This window comes from Dermacentor andersoni, chromosome 1, assembly GCF_023375885.2.
Source record: "Dermacentor andersoni chromosome 1, qqDerAnde1_hic_scaffold, whole genome shotgun sequence".
In the NCBI taxonomy this organism is placed as follows: Eukaryota; Metazoa; Arthropoda; class Arachnida; order Ixodida; family Ixodidae; genus Dermacentor; species Dermacentor andersoni.
This window is the reverse complement of record NC_092814.1, coordinates 321969215-321985249: the sequence shown is the minus strand read 5'-3', so window position 1 is coordinate 321985249 and position 16035 is coordinate 321969215. Positions and strand designations below refer to the sequence as shown.

The 16035-nt window shown below is 47.1% G+C and overlaps 5 non-coding genes across 5 annotated transcripts; all 5 read right to left on the bottom strand.

The window, feature by feature from the left end:
- Positions 1 to 1171: 1171 nt before the first annotated feature.
- TRNAS-AGA (transfer RNA serine (anticodon AGA)) lies at positions 1172 to 1253 on the bottom strand. The gene has a single exon. It is a non-coding gene; the product is annotated as a tRNA-Ser (tRNA).
- Positions 1254 to 1465: 212 nt separating this feature from the next.
- Positions 1466 to 1547, bottom strand: TRNAS-AGA (transfer RNA serine (anticodon AGA)). The gene has a single exon. It is a non-coding gene; the product is annotated as a tRNA-Ser (tRNA).
- Positions 1548 to 8649: 7102 nt separating this feature from the next.
- TRNAS-UGA (transfer RNA serine (anticodon UGA)) lies at positions 8650 to 8731 on the bottom strand. The gene has a single exon. It is a non-coding gene; the product is annotated as a tRNA-Ser (tRNA).
- Positions 8732 to 14010: 5279 nt separating this feature from the next.
- On the bottom strand, positions 14011 to 14092 carry TRNAS-AGA (transfer RNA serine (anticodon AGA)). The gene has a single exon. It is a non-coding gene; the product is annotated as a tRNA-Ser (tRNA).
- A 212-nt stretch (positions 14093 to 14304) lies between these two features.
- On the bottom strand, positions 14305 to 14386 carry TRNAS-AGA (transfer RNA serine (anticodon AGA)). The gene has a single exon. It is a non-coding gene; the product is annotated as a tRNA-Ser (tRNA).
- Positions 14387 to 16035: the final 1649 nt, after the last annotated feature.

Here is a 16035-nt window from a genome sequence, read left to right as displayed (position 1 = left end):
GGTATTCCGGGTACCACCACAATGGCCGTAATGCCAGACACTCGTAGCTGGTGTGGCAGGTCGTTCAAAGTCACGCCACCTTTCAGACTAACCGTCCGTGTCGAGGAGCCATTATCGTTGAGTCCTGGTACACGCCATTGCTCTCTGCAATGCTATCGCACCGTATGGCAAGATGACGGAAGTCACCTTGCCATACGATGCGAGAGCAGCGCGCTCGTCTTCATCTTGTATGTGGTAAAGCAGCCAATAGAGCCTTAGGTGGACGGTATGGATGCTCGGATCTATCACGAGGGAGTGGTGATTCTTCACAGTCACGTCAGTGACTACCGAGCAACTTCTTCATTCCTTCCGCACTCTTGAAGGTCATCGCCCACACGCGGTCCATCTGAAACGCCCCCAAGGCAACTGCCTCGGGGAGCAGTTCCAGATGATCTAATGTGTCTCGGAAGTCCTCACCTCGAAACGGCCTGGCTTTAATGCTGCCGTGAAGGAAAACAGTATTTTAAACAGATGAACCTAATGGCAGTTGTGGCAAAATAACATCATAGTCCGTAGAGTCCTGTGGATCTGGCCTATTACCGCGGCCCTACTGGGCCGCATTCGCCGCTCCAAGGGAGCTCGACATTACACGACCGTACACTACGGTGGCGGGAAGTGGCTCGGCCACGACTGCAACTGGTAAATCTGAATGGCCGTTATTCGGTACAAATTCAGTCGCAAGTCTATCGTCTGTTTCTTGGGATTGTGGCGGTCGTGCATGCGCCCGCCTGTAACTTCACGTGAGAGGGCGAGGAAAGTGTGGTAACTAATTATTCTACAGTTGCTTCCTCTGCAAAAATGCGCATGAAGCCACACAGGCTTGCAAAAAAGTTATGCACGCAGTCGACAGGATTCAAACCTGTGCGGCGAGACCCCAATAGTTTTCTAGTCCATCACCTTCACCGCTCGGCCATGACTGCAACTGGCAACAAGGTGTTCTGAATGGTCATTATTCGGTACAAATGCTGTTGTAAGACGCTTGCCTGTTTCTTAGGTTTGTTGAGGTCGGGCATGTGCCCACCCTTCAATTTTACGCGAAGAGAGAAAGAAAGTGTGGTAACTAATTATTATACGGGTGCTCCATCTGCAAAAATGCGCATGAAGCCACACAGGCTTGCAAAAAACTTACGCACGCAGTCGACAGGATTCGAACCTGTGCGGGGAGACCCCAACAGATTTCTTGTCTATCGCCCTAACCACTCGGCCACGACTGCCACTGGCAGCAAGGTGCTCTGAATGGTCATTATTCGGTACAAATTCAGTTGCAAGACACTCGTCTGTATCCTAGGTTTGTTGAGGTCGGTCATGTGCCCGCCCTTCAATTTTGCGCGAAGAGACGTGGAAAGCGTGGTAACTAAATATTCTACAGCTGCTTGCTCTCCAAAAAAGCGCATGAAGCCACACAGGCTTGCAAAAAAGTTATGCACGCAGTCGACAGGACTCGTACCTGTGCGGGGAGACCCCAATAGATTTCTAGTCTATCGTCTTAACCGCTCGGCCATGACTGCTTTTTTCTTCTTTATTTCCTTTTTTGAAAACTGTACATACAGTGATATACAAAGCACGAATTCAATCTCTGAATTCAACACATGCTGTGATGTCAAAAAAAAAAAAAGACTGAACATTCAAATGTGGAGTTAGGTTAAAATTGCTTGATCGTCGCTAGCTGATCAAGGATAGGCACCCGGTGTGGTGGCTCTGTTTGGGTTTTTAGCACTTTGCGCACATAAATAATATTTTCAATGAAATAATCTCTGGTTGGTCTAGGATTCGCCTCCTCATTTCTTGCAGCCATCCTAGTCTTCCACACGCTTTGCATACAGAGGAGCATCACCATATCACACGGCACGCCCTCTACGTCAGTCAGCGGCAAGAACTTAATACCAAAAGTGGTTAACAGAAAATCCTTCCTAATTGTTCGCTGGTGAATGTCCCACAGAAACACTGGATCCCTGCAGTCTAGGAATATGTGCTGCATTGTTTCAGGCTTTTGGAAAATGTTGCAATTAACGCCCCAGGGAAGGAAGAATTCTTTCTCTTGGAGCCACGGCTTGACAGGGAGCATACCAGTGTGCAAACAGAAGAAAAATGATTTCGTGGTCGCCTTCACAGGCATCTTTTTGACCCGGTTTAATACGTACTTTTCGCGGCCGAAGTGATACAGAGCTCGGTACACAGGCACTGGGCACATAATATCTAGTAAGTCTTTATACAATAGTTTTCGTTTTGCAGTATGCAAGTAATCTGCGGGAGAATGCGCACTGAGGAGGCGATAAGCGTTCACCACCTCTGACTAGAAACCTTTAATCGTTTCCTTAGGTCCAGCATGTGACGTCACAATGTAATCAGGCAACGCATCACACAGTCGCCATTGAATTACGGACCGCAAAAAACCATCTCTTTGGTCTCGTAGAAAAGCAAACCTTGAAACTACCTGCTTCAGAAATAAATGAGATAGGCCCAAACCCCCTTTGCGCAATGGGTGGAACAAATTTAAACGAGTTGTGAGCCCCCATGACGATCCGCATACATAAACAGCAAAAATTCGGTGCAACTTCTGCACGCAGTTTTTGACGCCACCCATCATTTTACAAAATGATAAAACGTCCGTTACCGCGGTCACGACACTTTGCTTATCGCTACAGAACAAAGCAATATCATCCGCATATGTTAGCAGTTTTAGTTCTGCTGACTGTAAACGAAAACCTATAATAGTGTTATTATAAATAATTTTTCTGCAGAATGGCTCAAGGCATAACGCAAATAGTGAAGGATTTAAGGGGCACCCCTGGCGCACACTTGAGCGTACGTGAAAGCTCTGACCTACCTCCTTATTTATTATAGGATTAGCGGTACACTTAGCATAACACATCCTAACTCCATCTAAAAGCACCAAACCAACATTTACATAATCAGGAATGGTGAAAAGGATTTTGTGGGATGCACGCTCGGCCACGACTGCAACTAGCAACAGGGTGCTCTGAATGGCTATTATTCGGTACGAATTCAGTTGCAAGACGCTCGCCTGTTTCTTCGGTCTGTTGAGGTCGGGCATGTGCCCCCCTTTCAATTTTGCGTGAAGAGACGTGGAAAGCGTGGAAACTAGATATTTTACAGTTGCTTCCTCTGCAAAAATGGGCATGAAGCCACACAGGCTCGCCCAAAAAGTATGCACGCAGTCGACAAGACTCGAACCTTGGCGGGAGGCACCTATAGATATCAAGTCTATCGCCTTAACCGCTCGGCCACGACTGCTTTCTTTTTCTTTATTGCCTGTTTTATTTTACAGGTTGTGGAATCAGAGGAACATGAATGATAAAAAAAAGGAAACACATTGACCAAGACTTTACTGCTGCGTTCACATTAAAATCATTTAAAGTTACACAATTCGTCCAAGATCCGTAGCCAGTCAGGAGGCTCTGGTTGCACTTTATACAGTTCGCGTATATAATCCATATTTACAATGAAATTTTCCCTGACAGGACGTGCGTGAAGGTCGTCATTGCGGACCGCCATTCTAGTCTGCCAGATGCTGTGAAGTGCTATCAGCATGAACATGTCGTACGGGACGCCGTCTTAATTGTCCACACTCAGAAAACGAATGCCTCAGTGCCTCGAATGCCTCCACACTCAGAAAACGAACTCGTGATGGGTTGGTCCTTTTTCAATGTGCGCTGCAGAATGTCCCAATGGAAAACGGCGTCCGAGCAGTAAAGAAACACGTGTTCTACGGTTTCGGGTGTCTTACAAAGTAGACAGTTTGTCGTCCATGGAACGTAGAGTCCCTTGTCAGCTAACCGTTGCTTTACGGGGAGCGTCCCAGAGTAAAGTTTATAGAAGATAATTTTTGTTCCCGCTTTTACATGCATCTTTTTAACCCTTCTTAGCACGTCCTATCCTAGTCCGACATTGAATAAAGATCTGCACCTCAGTGTTGGCAACAAACAGTCGACATGGTCTTTGTAAAGTGTTTTCCGTTTTACAGAGGACAAGTACTCTAGTGAAAAACGCACTTTCAGAAATTGAAATGAATGCACTACTTCACGCAATAATCCAGTCACATAATGGTATATATTATTATACGACACAACAAATTCTGGAACGTGTGAACAGAGTCTTAATTTTATTACAGTTTACAAACAGCCATTTCTTTGGTCGCGGAGAAAAATAAAACGAGACACAACTTGCCTAATAAATAAGTGACACAAACCCAATCCACCGTTTCGAAGTGGTAAGAACAAATTTGAGCGACTTGTTCGTTCCCAGGTTGATTTCCAGACAAACACGGCGAAAATTATGTGATATTTCTGCACATTCACACGCTACATACAAAGGACTTGGAAAACATACCATATTTTGACTATTAAAAACAGGTTGCATACAGACGCCCGTGCAAAAATAGAGAGCCCAACTTAGGCGTTTGTCTTTTGCCTGATTGTTTCTTCTTCATCCTTCCGGTACTCGTTCTGTCACGTTAAACCTCGAGTGGCACCTCAAGGAACTTCAGTGGGCGGATTTCGCATCTTACATTTAGGTATACATCAGGCTTCATATGCCAATTACCATACCGAAATGCAGTTGTTTTGTCCCATTAATCATGCTACCTGTCATGGAACAAAATTGTGTGGCTGTGTGAACAACTTCACATCTGCTCTGCCTATCTTGACAGAGTACAGCCACATCGTCAGCATATGCAAGAATCTTTGCTTCAGTACTCTGTAATCCCAATCCGTGCACGTTAGAATTTTGGATAATTGATAAACAAAAAGGTTCTATGTATATGGCAAAGAGTAAGGCTGAGGCCGGGCATCCTTGTCTGATAGAACTGAGTATGTCGCATTTTTCACGGAGCTTTCTATTACCTACCAGGCGTGTTACACACTGCGAGTACGCCATCTTTAATCCATCAAGAAACGCCGTTCCAACTTGCACATGTTCTAACACGTTGAACAACACTTCATGGGGCACACAATCACAAGCTTTTTGTAAGACTAGTTGCATCATTGCTATTCGGTCTCGAAAGTCATCACAAATCTCTAAGACTCTTCTTACTACGTGTATATTTGTGGTAATGCTACGAGCTCTTATGCCACGTATCTGGTGTGGTCCTACAATGTTTTGAATGACATTCTGCATTCTCTTGGCCAACACCTTCATGAAAATTTTGTAATCCGTATTCAAGAGGGTAATGGGGCGATATGATGTCACAGACTGAAGTTTGATGTCATCCATTTTGGGGATTAAAACAGTGTGCGCTTCAGTGAAAGACCGTGGTAGCTTCTTTTTATACCCCTCTTCCATAACTTCGAACAGCGCGCTGGCTATCTCTTCTTTAAACATTTTATAGAATTCTTCTCTGATTCCACTTTGGCCAGGTGTCTTTCCAGTGCTTAAGTCATCAATAGAAATTTTACTCTCCTGTATACTAATAGGAGCCTCCAAACTTTTTTTATTTTCGTCGTCAAACTTGGGCACTAAAGAAAGGAGATCTTCACTAAATCCACTCGTCATAGGAATACGTTTTGCAAGCAAATCGCAATAGTGTTCAACAACCGCGTTAATTCTCTGACTTTTTTCCTTCGTCAGTCTGCCATTGAATATTATTTCCTTAACTTTTCTTTGTGCGAACTGCTTTTCATCACTTAATGCCCGCTTTGTCGGTGTTTCGCCCATCCAAAGCTTTTCTGTTCTTGACCTAATAATAGCACCTCTGTACTTTTCTTTATCTAAAAGTTACAGCTTGTTTTTGGTATTTTAGAGTTCGTCAGTGAAAGAGCGCGGTTTCACACTCTCTTCCTTTAATAGCGCTTGCAGTTGCGACTGCAATTTCTTCTCGTCTTGTTTCTTCTCAAAATTGAGGTTAGTCGTTCGTTCTGTAGCACTCAATTTATTATCGTCTTTAAAGCCCAGACCACACGTACGCTTGCGGACGCGCGCAAGCTCGCGTTCACGCGCCCACGCATGCGCAGACGGTGTGGCATGGCTCGTACGCGTCGAAACGCAGCGTGATCTCGGGGTACAGCTGCTCTCTGTTATCGCGCGCTTCGGTTGACTCGCGTCGGCGCGCCTGGCTACGCAGCTACGGCGCGAAACGTTCAACTCTCAGTAAAGCAGATTTATTTTATGCAAGAAAATGCTTCTTTCCTTTTCTTGCATTGATCTAACCGCTATAAAAATATTACAATTATGTTTGTAGAAATTGAAGCATTTTGAAACACTGTCGATAACAAATTACGAAGCGGCGCCTGCCAAGGAGTCTGTGAGTGAGCCCAGGGAGCGCGCGCTGTCGCGCGTCTTTGTGGATGCAAACCGCCGTTACTCGTGAGGCGCGGCAGGCGTTAGGCGCGCGGACGCGAACTTGCGCGCGCCCGCAAGCGTACGTGTGGTCTCGGCTTAAGAGTTTCCCCCCTCGTTTCCCAGTCGTCTTTTCCAACTTCATATAGCATCGTTAACGCTTCACTCACTTATCTACAAAAAATCATCTTTCATAATGCTATTATTTAATTTCCAGAGGTGCCAGTTGAACTTTGCCATTTTTTCCTTTGTCCCAAGCGTGAATTTTACCAGACAGTGGTCGCTAAAAGACACTGGTATAACAACGTATTCGTCACAAGACACCACAAGGCCGAGTGGGGTGTAGGCTCTATCCAAACGCGCGTGACTTTGGCCCTGAAAATGCGTGAACTCAACCCCGCCATTTCACATGCAGAGGGCCACATCTTCTAGTCCATTCTCTGCAATCAATTCCGTCAAGAACAGTGCGCTTTGATCGCGCAAATTTATACGCTTGAAGTCTACAATTAATATCCAATATCTACTACAATCAAGAAAAACACCAATCTCTTCAAAGAATGCTTTTCTTTCGTTGTCGCGATTTGAGGCGTGCAAGCAAATCACGCGCCATTCAAAATTCAGTAACGAAAATTGACAAACCACGAAGCGTCCGCTCTCACTGCTTCTTATGCTTGTCTCAACTGCGCCCATCAATCTTTTTATAAAAATTTCTCACCCTCCCGATAAGCCATCGGAATGTGACACACAAACATTATACGTTGTGCTGAAAGGCGCAACCATTCGATTAGTTTCGTCCTCCGTCTGTACTTTTGTTTCTTGCACGGCGATCACGTATAAATCATGTTCAACAAATAGCCTACCTAATTGGTACTGGCGTCTTCTAGACGAAAGCCCACGCACATTTAGAGTGGCGAAACAAACTGCTCTCTCAAGTCTAACAGCCATCTTTATCTTTGAAAAATAATGCGCTCACCAAACAGTCTGTGCCCCGATTTTGGGGTACACCCTCGGTGCGTTAGCCGTGTTGTCAAGTGGGCGGCTTAGCCGCCCTCTTTTCTCCCTCTGGAACGTTTGGCTTTGGGGTGGGCCGCAGCCGGTGACTGGTGAACGCTTTCGTCGGCGGTTCACTGCTGTTGGCGTCCTTTGTCTCTGCACTGGCATCGTCTCGTAGTCTTTTTCCCAGCGCACTGTTATCTTGTGCTTCACGGCAATCCATGGCGTCCACTTCGGCACGCTTGTGGTGAACTTCCGCTGTCCCTTTATTTCCACTTGTTTTGTTGGCACTACCCTCGATGAATTCGGAGCGCTGTATCTTGGCTTTTGCATCTACTGCAATTTCTATCTGTGCAGTGGCTGTCAACTTTTCCGCGGTAGTATTTTCCGGTTGCTTACTTCCTTTGGTGCTTGTCCCTTGTACTCCTGATGTTGCAGAATTCGCACATTCTTCTGCTTCCGCTTCGTCCATGGTGAGCTCGGATTTCTCCGTACTCAACGTGGTCATGGCAGCTGCCGCATACGGCCTCGAGCATTTTTCTACGGCGTGTCCAAAGCGTTTGCAGACGTTGCACCGCGGCACCCGGCAGTTCTTTCTTATGTGACCAATCTAGTGGCAGCGCAAGCAACTTGGCGCTCTTCCGGGCGCTACGACAAGGGCCCGGAAGAGACATGGTAAAGCAGTCAGTGAAACTTCAGACGGACGTCGCGGTGACTTGGATCAACTACGATACATCTCCGGCCCTTGACCGTCAATTCCTGTTCGGCCAAAAACTTCGCGCCTTCAGCAGTCTTGCAGGTAACCGCCCACATATGATTCATTTGATAGGCGCCGAGCCCAAGAACCTCGGTGGGCGGAACACGTTGGAACAGTTGCTCACAAAAATCTTCTGCGCGATATGGTCTACCTTTTACATCGGCGTGTAGAAAAACGGTATGCCGAACAACGTGCGCAGTTGGCAGAGGGGACTAAATGATTGCATAATCCAGCGACACTTCATTCCTGGAACCGCGGCTATGGTGGACCGCTACATCCGCTCCGACGGAGCTCATATCAGCCACGTCCGTACACTACGGTGGCCGGAAGTCAACTCGCTCGGCCGCGACTGCAACTGGCAACAAATTGCTCTGAATGGCCATTGTTCGGTACAAATTCAGATGCAAGACGCGTGTCTGTTTCTTACGTTTTCTAAAGTCCGGCATTCGCCCACCTTCCAATTTTACGCCAAGAGACGTGGGAAGTGTGGTAACTAAACATTCTACAGTTGCTTCCTCTGCAAAAATGCGCATGAAACCACACAGGCTTGCAAAAAAAGGTATGCACGCAGTCGACAGGATTCGAAATTGTGAGGGGAGACCCCAATAGATTTCAAGTCTATCGCCTTAACCGCTCGGCCACGACTGCTTTTTTTTTTCTTTATTGCCGGAACTTTCACGTAGAAAACACATAGAGTGTCATTTTAATGTAAGCGATACAAAAATATACACATACGCACTTTCAATTTTGCGCGCATGCATATTGTGTGGTAAGTCACATTGTGCCTGGACATGTTACCTTTAATATTCCTTTAATGTAGCGAGGGGCTCAATCCTCGCCAGCCAATCTGGAGGACATTCTTGATATTTAAATACATCAATGAATTTGGAAGTACCTTCCCGGAAGAGCAGCCACGCATGCTGGCTGTCAGGTTCACAAAAAAAAAAAAAAAACGGCCATTCGAGCCCGCCATAAACTGTGGAGGGCCAGTACCATAATTAAGTCCAAAGGCACCCCGTCCTCATTTTCTACCGACAAGTGTCTAATACGAAATGGACTTAAAGGCAATTCTTTCAGTAGTGTTTTTTGAAGAACGTCCCAAAAGAAAACCGTTGCCCAACAATGCAAAAAAAAAAAAACAAGGTCAATTGTTTCGAGTTTTTTAGATGTAAGGCAGTTTGCTCCCAACAGTAAATAAAAACCCCTCTCATATAAAAAGGCCCGTACCGGCAAAGTTTCGTTATGTAATTTAAAGAAAAAGAATTTATCGCTTGGCGGCACCTGCATTTCCTTAACCCGCTTTAACACGTCGTTTCCCTGTCCTCCACTGTTTATGGCTCTTTACACCGGAACCGGCATAATCATGTCAACTATATCCCGGTACAATTTTTTCCGCGACACCGAAAAAAGATAATCATTAGAAAAGCGTACGGACAGAAAACGGACACTGTCAACGACTTCGTGTAGGTACCCTCGAAGAGCGCCAGGCATACTTAAATTGCACACCACGTACATTGGCAGATGCTTGCTCAGTCGTAACTGGCACATTGTGCGCAGAAAGGGGTCGCGCACGTCTCTAAAGAAAGTGAACCGGTTGACTAGCTGTTTCACAAAAAGATGTGACAGGCCTAGGTCCTCGTCCTTGACTCTCCTAAATAAGTTCGTACGGCTGCACCTCTCCCATTCTGATGCCCAAATGAACACTGCAAAAACTCTGTGGATCCTTTGCACATTTAAACGAGAGCAACAGGAAACTTGCATAACGTACCATATTTTGCTTATTAAAAACAAGTTGCACGCAGTAGCTCTCGCAAACATCGAGAGATGAACACCTTTCCAATTTGTTTTTTTTTTCTTTGAGTCCTTTGGCCTCCTCGAGCCAGCAGTCCTCATTCCGCCGGTAATGTTCGAGCGGAACGCCCAAGTATTTAGCTGGCGATTTATGTTTGCGAACGTTTCCGCTGTTGAGTGCCATTCACCATGCCAAAAATCGAGACACTCCAATTTGCAACGCTCCCTGTTGTGTTACCAAAATGTTTAACTAAGGTTGTTACTTCTGTAACGCTTTCTTTAGTTGTACAGCACACCGCTGCATCGTCTCCATAGGCCAGGAGTTTCACTTCGGCTTCCATGAGTTTGACGCCCTTTATGTTACTGTTTCTAATGATTTCCAAACAAAAGCTTTCTAGATAGATGGCAAACAAAAGCGGGTTGAGAGGACACCCCTGGCGCACTGAACGCTCTATTTTAATGGGGGCCCCCAGTGTCTTGTTAATAATCAGCCGTGTTGAGCAGTTCCGGTACGCCAGAGATACCCCTTTAGCTATGATTGATCCTACATTCACGTGCTCAAGAACTTATGACAAAATTTCATGTGAGACAAAATCAAAGTTTTTTTCTAAATCTATCTGCAGAATGGCAATAGCATATTGAAAATCGTCACAGCATTCCAAGACGCCTCTCATCGTGTGTACATTTGTCGCGATAGTGCGTACGCTTTATACCGCAAATCTGGTGGGGTCCTACAAGATCCTTAATGATTGACTGTAATCGGCTTGCAATAACTTTCATTAAAACTTTGTAATCCGTGTTGGTCCATGAAATGGGTCTGTACGCCGTGACTAGTCTCAACATGGCTTTTTGGTACGTCTTAGGAATAAGGACAGTATGGGCTTCAGAGAATGACGGTGGTAATGTGTTGGTAGCAAAAACTTCGTGAAACGGCGCTTTCAACAAAGGCACGAACTTGCTCTTGAACGCTTTATAAAAGGCCGCGCCAAGACCATTCGGACCTGGCGACTTATCAAGGCTCAGGTTATCTATAGCACTTTCTATTTCAGCATGTGTAATGGGTGCTCTAGTAGTGACTTCTTTTCTGCTGATAGTTGTGGCATACAAGAAGATAGTTTGCTCTGTACGCTTCAATATCGACTGGCTGGTATGCAAAGAGCCGCTCGTAATGCCGGTCAAAAGCACGTGCGATGCTTTCCCTGTCATTCAGTTCTTGGCCATTCTCTTCAATCGCTTCTATTTCATTTCGCCGCGCATGCGTCTTCTCGATACCTAGCGCCCGTTTCGTGGGCGTTTCCCCCACGGCCCATGCTTCTGCTCTGTCTCGAACGAGCGCCCCGCGATGGCGGTTCTCCTCGAATTGCTCCAGCTGTTGTTTTAACTTAAGTAGGTCTTCTTTAAAAAGACCTGGCGCTTTGCTTTCCAGTGCAGTTACTTTCCGCAATGTTTCTTTCAGCCCGTTCTCTCTCATCTTCTCTCGGTGTTTTAAGACGCTGCTTCTTTCGATTGCCTTTATTTTAAAATTTTAGTAATTCCCAATCAACACCTATCTGCTTATTACCGTCAAGTTTAACATCGTTTATTGCTTCTCGCACAAAACGGATAAAGTGCTCGTCACGTCGTTTAGTTTCCACAGATCCTAGTTAAAGCTATTACATTTTTTTCACCCACATTGCATTTCACTAAATAATGGTCTGAGAAAGAAACGGGCAGTAGAGTGTAAATGTTATATGCAGGTATGATTTGAAGGGACACGTAAATCCTGTCGAGCCGAGCATGGCTAGAGGCCTGAAAATGCATGTACTGCACCTCGCGTTCCCCTTCTAAACATTCGGCAACGTCCGCAATATCATGCTCGTCTATCAGTTCTTTCGAAAATACGGTGCTCTTGTCGTTCGGTGTCTGTTTTGTTGCTCTATCGCTCCCAATCAATACGCAATTGAAATCACCTAGTAGAACCAGTTGTTTCGTGACATTTAGATGCTTCCTAATCTCCGAAAAGAAATTGGTTCGGTCTTTATCCGCGTTTGGTGCATAAATACAAATGACCCGCCAGTCACGGTCACTCAACGAAAAATCGCACCGCACAGTCCTACCCGACACACATGAAAAATAATCTTGAATCACAAGGCCTTGCAACTTTTTAACATAAAGGGTGCTGCCAGCGGATGTCCCAATGGCATGGCTAACAACCACAAAATACTTGGACGTGAAAAGAAGCACCATGCTTCCGGTTTCCTCCACCCCTTCCACTTTTTGTTTCGTACTGCCAACACGTGAAGGTCCTGGTCCACCAAGAGTTTATAGACCTGACTCTGCTTTTTCTTTGCCGCCAGTCCTCGCACATTAAGTGTGGCGGAACTAAAAGGCTGGTTAGAAGCCATCATTCACCGATAGGTGTTAGAGGAGAACCCGAAGCATGGTGCTTACCTTTAACGTCTAGCACACCGCTAGACGTCACCGCGCTTCTCCGGTCGCCCGGGGTCCTTTTGTTGCGCCGCCGGTTTGTCCCCGACCCGCCTCCCTGCCCCGAAGTTGGGCATTGGCTTGTATCCGGAACATCTCCCTAGAGGCGCCTTTGCGGATGGTCCCTCCGTCTTGCTTGCCTCAAGGCTGCCTTTGAGGTCTTGTTTTTCCAGCGGTCGCTTGACGGCCGCGCCAGCAACCGATGTATTGGCGGCCCCGTCAGCTGTCTGGTCTTTGCAGTCGTTCAGCGCGCCCGCCACAGACACTTGAGGAACATACTGAGGAACATACATACATACTGAACATACTCCCTTTTCTCAACGTCTTTTTCTGCCGTTGCCGGTGTTCTCGAAAATTTACTTGTGGGTTTAGGGGGCCCGTATGTCTCCTCCGCAGCAGGTGCCATTGTAGTAGTCGTCACCTGCAGATTGGCCGCGTCTCCTGTGCCTCTGGCTGCGTCCTCAGCTTTAGCCACGTCCATGGCTTCCTCTGCTGTCTTATCGCCCTCAGGCTGACCTACCGCCGCGGCGTAAGAGCGGTCACACTTGGCGTCAACAAGCCCGAAACGTTGGCATAGAGAACATCGGGGCAATTTACAGTCGCTTCCTACGTGACCGTTTCCTTTGCAGCGCAAACACTGCATCGGCCGGCCAGGGGCGACGACGAGGGCCAGCTCACCGGCGACCCGGATCTGATGGGGCACGTCATCCACGGTGACGCCGCTCTTGAAGTTCAACAGCACGGTCCTCATTGTGTAGCCTTTGTAACTGACGCCTGACGATGATGAGGCAGCACCGCCCCTACACTTGAAGCTCCTTGAAGGCCTGCAGCCTCTTTGTTGCATCAGCGCCACACATGGTGACCGCCCAGACATGGTTTATCTGGTACGCCCCCAGCGCAACGACTTCAGGTAGCAGTCCGGTAGGGCGCAGGGCGTCACGAAAACCTTAAAGGGCCTCGCCCGGATGTCGCCGTGTAAAAACACGGTGTTCAACGCGACACGACCCGTACGCAGCTGCAACAAAAACAATCTGATAGTCGCTATCGTCGTTCTCATTGAGCATGTTACCGCGGGCAACGCCCGCCTCAGCCGTTCCATGCAGCACATGATTACACGTCCGTTCGCTGTGGTGGCCGCAAGTGGAACGAGCTCGGACACGACTGCAATTGACAACAAGGTGTTCTGCACGGCCATTATTCGGTACAAATTCAGTGGCAAGACGCTTATCTGCATCTTGGGTTTGTTGAGGTCGGGCATGTGCCTGCCCTTCAATTTTGTGCGAACTGACGTGGAAAGTCTGGTAACTAATTATTCTACAGTTGCTTCCTCTGCAAAAATGTGCATGAATCCACACAGGCTTGCAAAAAAACTTATGCACGCAGTCGAAAGGATCCGAACCTGTGCGGGTAGACTCCAAAAGTTGTCTAGTTTATCGCCTTAACCACTCGGCCACGACCGCAACTGACAACAAACAGCTCCGAATGGCCATAATTCGGTACAAATTTAGTTACAAGACGACCGTCTGTTTTTTAGGTTTGTTGAGGTCGGGCATGTGCCCGCCCTTCAATTTTACGGGAAGAGGCGTGGAAAGCGTGGCGACTAATTATTCTAGTTGCTTGCTCTGCAAAAAGGCGCATGAAGCCACACAGGGTTGCAGAAAAGTTATGCATGCAGTCGACAGGATTCGAACTTGTGCGGGGAGACCCCAATAGATTTCTAGTCTATTGCCTTAACCGCCCGGCCACGACTGCAACTTGCAACAAGGTGCTCCGAATGGCCATTATTCGGTAGAAATTCAGTTGCAAGACGCCCGTCTGTTTCTTAGGTTTGTTGTGGTAGGGCATATGCCCGCCCTTCAGTTTTACGGGAAGAGGTGTGGAAAGTGTGCTAACTAATTATTTTACAGTTGCTTCCTCTGCAAAAATGCGCATGAAGCCACACAGGCTTGCAAAAAAGTTATGCACGCAGTCGACAGGATTCGAACCTGTGCGGGGAGACCCCAATAGATTTCTAGTCTATCGCCTTAACCGCTCGGCCACGACTGCAACTTGGAACAAGGTGCTCTGAATGGCCATTACTCGGCACAAATACATTTGCAAGACGCTCGTCTGTTTCTTAGGCCCGTATTCAGAAACGGAACTTGCCCTTAACTTATGACGTAAGTTGCCGGTCGATGCTTAACGCGTTTCATAGACAAATCTTGTACTTAAAGTAAACTTTAATCGACACTTGAGTGCCGGAAAGTAAAGTACGGTCATTGGCAACCTTAAGTGCGACTTTCGCTACTCTCACCTAGCAAGCAAGATGGCCGCCTGCTACGGCAGCCTCGCCGACTTTGCCGACTTCGCCGGACGTGTGCGCAATATTACGGAGGATGAGGCATAGCGATACGTGTTTCCATTACGGCCACGGCTTAAGGATCGACAGAATTCCATGGAAGTATACAACGACACGGAATTCTCGTGGCGGTACCCTTTTCTAAGCAAGCGGTGCTACGTCTGTGGGAAATGCTGCCACTGGTCCCAAATGACAACGAACGCGGTCACCCCGTGCCGCCGCTGCTCCAGCTTCTAATCGCGCTGCGATTCTACGGCGCCGGAACAATTCAGGTTGTCACCGGAGACCTCGTTAATGTTTCTCATGTAACTGTGTCTCGCATAATTGCACGAATGTCAAGAATGATTTCCGAGACTTTGTTCCCGCAGCTCGTGAAGTTCCCAAATGCTAATGATTTGGCATCCGTAAGGGATGAGTTCTACACAATCGCACGGTTTCCTAGTGTGAGCGTGTGCATTGACTGCACTCATGTACCCATCAGAAGACCCGGAGGAGATGAAGCGGAGGTTTTTCGCTGTCGAAAGGGGTACTTCTCCATCAATGCCCAGGTGTGTTTATTACGCTTTCAACAATGTAGGGAGCTGCGAGAGAAACTGTCGGGGCTAAAGATTATGGTAGCAGTTAGCAACGCTAGCGATTTCGCATTTACCAAATGACCACGCATTTTGCAATTAGCTAACTCCAATATCAAGGAGGCGTTTATACATTTCGTGCCTTACCTTTCGAGTGCACTTGGAACGAAATATCCTGAGGATGTGTGAGACGCTGTATTATTCGTCGTTTTTAAACACAGCTAAATATGCGGCTTGTTTTGCAGGCAATCACAGGGCCTCGGCTTCAATTTTTTTATTTGGTTGCCAGCTGGCCCGGCTCAACACATGACAGCCGAATTTTCGATAATAGTCGAGCCAGAGTGCAGTACGAAGAAGCGAATGTGCCTGGCATCCTACTTGGTGACAAGGGTGTAAGATTTGGCAGTCGTAACTGTAGGAATGAACTTGGGAGGAACTAGGCGAGCAGAGTTTATTGGCAGTATTTACACTTTCAACAAGACATACATCGACAGCCTAGCGTGACTCCCAAATGGCGCCCGCAAGACGACGCATACAGCAAACAGCTTACGAGCACACAGCTCACTAGTACATTTCTAGCATGACAACGAGCACTCAGCTCCCGACGACGAGCACCACGACGAGCACCCTCTCGCAGCCGACAACCGCTGCTTATAAGCACTTGTCCCTCCCCTGATTCCAAGCGAACGGAAACGTTCGTCCAGTGATCGTTCGACGTCACCATTCGACGTCACCGAAGATGACCCACCCTTTTGGAGGAGGCGGGCTCACATACTCGTGTTGCA